This window comes from Macrotis lagotis, chromosome 7, assembly GCF_037893015.1.
Source record: "Macrotis lagotis isolate mMagLag1 chromosome 7, bilby.v1.9.chrom.fasta, whole genome shotgun sequence".
Classification (NCBI taxonomy): domain Eukaryota; kingdom Metazoa; phylum Chordata; class Mammalia; order Peramelemorphia; family Peramelidae; genus Macrotis; species Macrotis lagotis.
In genome coordinates, this window is record NC_133664.1 from 70,520,146 (window position 1) to 70,526,145 (window position 6,000).

Sequence of the window (6,000 nt, forward strand, 5' to 3'; positions counted from 1 at the left end):
CATCCAACCATCTTAAAGACATTTTAGAGAAGCTAAAGGTCCTTCTCATGAATAACCTGGTGAGTATCTGGGCTTCATTATAATTTCCCTCTAATGGAGTTTGGAGAAATGAAATAGGAGTTATTAGTCAGATTTATAAGACTGTCTCCAGAAAAACAGGAATGTGGAGGTTCTGCCTAGGGATAAAAAGATATTCTGAAGCTCTCAGACCAAAGAAAGAGTCATTCACAGTTTCTTAAATGCAAGAAACATTCTTACCCTATGTCAAACTTGGATGACTTTTCATTGACTCCCTACAAAAGCTGGTACTTTCTGTACCCCATTTACTCCAGGGCCTAGGGGTTCTGTATCAATGGTCATTCTGTCTAGATGGCTTTATCTCCCAGGCATCTTTGCAATACTTGGCCTTGAGTAAAATATACTCAACTTCAGGTCTCTTGGCAAGTCCTCAAATCTTCCCTCCTTCATAAATAATAACAACTCACATCTATTTAAAACTTTAAAAGGGACAAGGCACTATTCTCACCATAACAAATGAGGAAACTGAGGCTCAGGAAAGTGGGAAAACTTGTATTTGGTCATATATATATATATATATATGTATGCATACATATATGTGTGTGTGTGTGTGTGTGTGTGTGTGCCAAACTAGGGATTTGAACCCAGATCTTCTGATTCTGAAGTCCAAAATTCTCTCCAGCACTCTGCCCCTCATGAACCAAATCAGAAAAACACAAAAAATGATCTCTGAATTAGGACAGTTCCCCACCCTAAAATGGTATTTGAGGGACAAGTGGCCATGACAGTGGTGTTCAAAAGTTCAAATGAGGTTTACAGAAATGTTTATTTGTGTGAGAGAAAATAAGATCCCAGTCTTTATAAACCTTTACTACTCCCACAAAGTGGGGAGACTGTCTTGTAGAACTTTGAATGAACTTGGAGAAAAGTTATATTTCAGGTTATTCCTGAAGGGTGGAGATAAACCTAGGACAACCTGGTTAGCACTGAAGTCATTGAGCATATTAAGAAGGGGACAAAGGTTCCAAAACAGGGGAAACAAGGACCCTAAGGAGGCATCAAAGAAATTTTTTTTTTCACAATTTTGCTCCAGGCCTATTCTATAAAGAGTTTTTATGTTTCCAAATATTCCTTGCAGGTTTATGAATATCAAGGTCCATCACAGTCACAACTATTCTCTCATTTGACTTTTACAGCAACTTTTTGATATGGAAATAGGACCATAGATTTTCAAATGGAAAAGACCTTGAAGTTCTCTTGTCTAACCACCTTATTTTATAAATTGAGAAACTGAGCCCATGCCCGTAGTAACAGCAAAGATAAACCTAAAATTCAGGTCGAATTTGGAATCAGATGGGTTCCAATGCCCTCTCTGCCAGCTCTGTTTGGATTAGCTACCATGGGAATTCAGTTTCCTTATCAGTAAAATGAAGGAATTGTACTAAATGATCTCTAGGTTTTCAAGTTCTGAAATGCCCATGATTCCAGGCAAGTCTTCTTTCCACCTTTCCAATTCCTGAGGAATTTGTTTTGTCTAGTGTCCAATATGGTGACCTTCAAAGATTAATCTGTGAATAAAGGATACTGAATTCTTTGACCCAGGGATTTTGATAGCTATTGTTGGGAAGGTTGAAAGAAAGAAAAGCAGAAGCTCCTACACTCAGAGCTAGGGGCCCAGATCATTGACATTATTCAGAAAATTACCCCCCAATTCCCAAACCCTTGAAATCTGCAAGGAAACCTTTTGTAAAAAAGCATTCTGATCAAGACATGTACTTGATTCAGCCTAGAGATGTTATTCAACTAATAAAAACAATATGGATTTTGAAACAAAAATAAAGGTTCTCACTTGGAGTGCATCCTGAATAAGAGGAATTAGTAGAAGTTAGAGTCACTTTGCTTCTCCATTTCCTCAAGGGATCCCCTAGCAGTCACTTGGGAGGAGGCTCTGGGAACACAGATGGCTTTTGGTTCCATCCTTGAAGACAGAAAGACTTGGGTCCTGTCAGTCCCCTGTGGAGGGTGAATTCCATTCAGATAACTGCATTAGAGATTCCTGAGCAGCAGTTTGGTGGAGAGAGGGTGGAAGGGTCAATGACAGTTTCTTTAGGGGAACAGATTTTCCCCTGGACAGGAAACAAAGGGTCTAGTGAAACCTCCCCAGAGTCTTCATCTGGCAAAGATCAGTTGTCCACAACTAAGGCCAGCTGCTTCCTGCTAGGGGTTGCCCCAAGGGCTAGCCAACAGTTCGGACACAATGGACAGAAAGCGTGTCAGATTTTTAGAAAAGTCTCTGTGTGAACAGAGAGCTATGTGGGCAGGATATATACTTTAGGTCTTAAAAGTCTGCCAGTCCTCTTCCCCACCTTCATGCCAAACCCCCTTTCTGAGACATTATATGATATGCCTTCTTCCCAGAGTAGATGGGCACAGCATATTACCACTGCCTCTACCCTTCCTTATTCCAACACTATGGTTAATTGCTGAGTTAGGAGTTCCAGTTGAACTCATCCTAAGTCACAGAATCATAGACAGATCATTGAACCTAAGATGTTCTGAGATGACAGAGCTCACTGTCATACAGAGAATTAGTGTCACAGAAATAATAATAATAATAAATAATAATTAACATTTCTATAGCACTGGGCAATGTGCTTTACAAGTATGATCTCATTTTTTCTCTACAGTAATGCTCAGCGGTAGTTTTTACAGACTGAGGCAAACAGGTTAAATGACTTACCTACGGTCACACAGTTTAGTAAGTATCTGAAGGAAAATCTGAAATCAGCTATTCCTAACTCCAGACCTAATACTCTATCCACTACACTAAGCCAGTGGCCTCCTAACTCAGATTCAGAAGACAACATATGAGGATAGGTCTGAGAACTGATAATAAAAGATATCCTAGCCTAGACAATAGGGAAAAGTCACAGTATGAATGAACGGATATTGTTCCTGCCTCTTTTTTCTCTTCTCTCCCTCTTGGAAACTTTTTACTTTGGATTTCAATGAAATCACTTCCCCTACACTATAAGGAGTATTACAGTAACTTAGATCTGGTCCCTATTTCTAAATCTACTCCTAGATGACTATATGTTTGGTGGGCACAGAACAGAGGGGATTGATGATTCATCCTCTGACAGGTTCAGGCAGAAAAGATTTAATGCTGTTTAAAGAATAAAATAACCTGGATTTAACAGTAAAACAACTGCGTGTGAGGTACAGACATGAAGAAGTCAGGAAGCAATCCTTCTGTCGTATTTGGCTTTGGTGAGACCCTTAGAATAACAAGTCCAAAGTTAGGTCTCCAAGATGTAAGAGGAATATACAAAAAAATGGAAGGTGGTCCAGTGCAGAGCTATAAAAGATATTTAAAAGTGTAACATATTAGAAAGAGCAATGAGAAGATCTGGGCTCTAGTCATAATAATAACATTTATAGAGGACTTTAAAATTTGTGAGATCTCTATCGATCTATCTGTGTGTATGTGTGTGTATATATATATATATATATGTATTTGTATTTGTGTATGTATATATTTTATCTATCTATTCATCTGTCATTTCATTTGATCCCCAGAACAACCTAGTGAGGTAGGTGCTGTTATTATATCCATTTTAAAGATGAAAACACGGAGGCTGAAATAGGTTACTTGTCCAGGATCAGATAGCTTAGTTAAAAGTGTCTGAGGGTGAATTCAAACTCAGGACTTCCTGACACCAAGTCATCTATGTAGCCCAATAGAAAGAGTTACGAGTCTAGAGTCAGGAAAACCCAAGTTCAAATCTGAGGTGTAATGCTGGACAAGTCACCTAACCTCTGTTTGACTCTATTTCTTCATTTGTAAAATTGAGATGATACCAGCACCTCCCTTGGATTGTTGTGAGAATGAAATGGGATCATTTTCAAAGTTTTTAGGGCATGGTGAGTATTTAATAAATGCTTATTCCCTTCTCTTCCCTTCCCTTTAATATATCACTTAACTGTCATGCAACCTTGGCCAAGGTTTTTAATTTCCTTGAGGCTCAGATTACTTGAGAGGCAGTATGGTATAATGAATAAAAGACTTTACTCAGTTTTCTTATTGGTAAAATGAAGCTAAATTATCCCTAATTTTATGGTCTTACTCTTCTATAAAACGGGATCGTAACACCTGCTCAGCTTGCCTCATAGGAGCAAATGGAATAATGCATGTCATTTGAAAACTGTAATGTACTAATGTACTACGTTAGTGTCAGATATGAGTGAAGGAATTTTTTAAAATTGAATCTTTCTGGGAAATAGGGTCAACCAGGAAAGGCTTGAGTTGAATTTGTTTAACCTACAACTATGTAGTAAGTAAGTAAGCTTATAGCTTACTTAACTTTTCACAAACATACAAGCTCTTAGGAGAAGACTGACCAGCTGTTCTTTCTTTCCACAGAAAACTAAACAGGACACAGGTCTAGGTTAGATTTAGGAAAAACCTTGTTGACAATAAAAAGCAATTAAATATGGGAAGGAAATTGTTGAATCCCAAAATGGCCTATGGGCCATTACCAAAACTCTGGGTTCACAAAGATTGAGTTTAATTCTGAAAATTTTCTGTCATAATAGTCTTTGATTCATGCCCCACCCAGGAAAATCCATTAAACATCGGAATTTGACCAATTTTTATCTCTTTTCTAGGGAGCATTTGTTTTGTCTTATTTCTGGAAGCATCAAAATTAGAAGCCAGAGAACAAAGAACAGGCTTTATTAACATGCAACTACTGTATAGAAAAAAAGAACTAGTTTCCTACCCCCTTTAGTGAAGCAGTAGTTATATTGCACTTTGAAATGAATTTCAGTTTTCCTCCTTTTCCCCAGAAGTACAGTCACAGCATGTGGCCCTCCCCTAAAAACAAACAAAGAAATAAAAACATCCTTATAACATAAATTGAGTGATTTTTTTCAATGTCCTTGTAATTACTGCAAAAACCTCACCCCTTTCTCCCCACCTCTCCTCCATTTTCACTTCTGTTAAGGGATAATTATTAGCTGAGTAAACTGCCCTTTCTAAGAAAAATGTCATTTCCCAGTGTTATTGACTGTAACAGTTACTGACTGCGGACATGCTGTTTATCATTTCTAAATCTATCCCATCATATTTTCTCCCTAGACAGTAGGCATTTGCATTTATAGCTACTGATGGTCTTGAATATGTGCAAAGGGTAAGTTGCCTCAAAGACTAATCATGGATGTGGAAAAGACTGTCCATAAGTTAGACTGGCTGAAAGGCATTCAGAAAACATTGGCAAGTGGAAGTTCAGGCAACCTCTAAATGTCTGGGAGAGGAGAAGGATATCATGCTGATAAGGAATAATGTTTGAAATGAAATTTTCTCATTATTTAAGTCAGAATAATGCGGTCTCAAATTGCATTGCTGAAGACATCCTACAACCCTTACATGGGCACTGGTATTTGTATCAGTGTAGAGGAGTCTGGTAGAGGATCAGAAATTTTATCAGTCAGATAAGGGTGTTCTTCATTTGGAAAAACTCAAAGAATTGTTGGAAGTTTCATACTCAAGACCTGGCTGACTGTAAGCCATCTAATGATTCATATCCTCCAATCCATCCTATGAGAATATATGTGAGTTGTATTTTGGATTTTTACATTCACTTTTTAGTAATCTGGAAGTAATGTTTATAATTAACTATTCATTTTAAAAGCATTTGCTGCAAAAATGGAGGGAATTGGGCAAGATAGACAGATTACATCTCCAATTCTTACAATCAGCCCCATGGAAGTATAACATGATACTGCAGATCAAGTCCCAAATGTTATGAGTGGAACTGAAGACTTTATAGAAGAGGGCCAACCCACTTAATTCCATTGGGAGTCTTGCACCATTGTCTGATTCTGAACTCATCATTCCTTGCCTGTCCTACTGCCAAAGCTTCTAATGGGTCTCTCTCTAGCTCTGGGTTCTTTTCTTTAATCCATCCCCCATTCAACTGC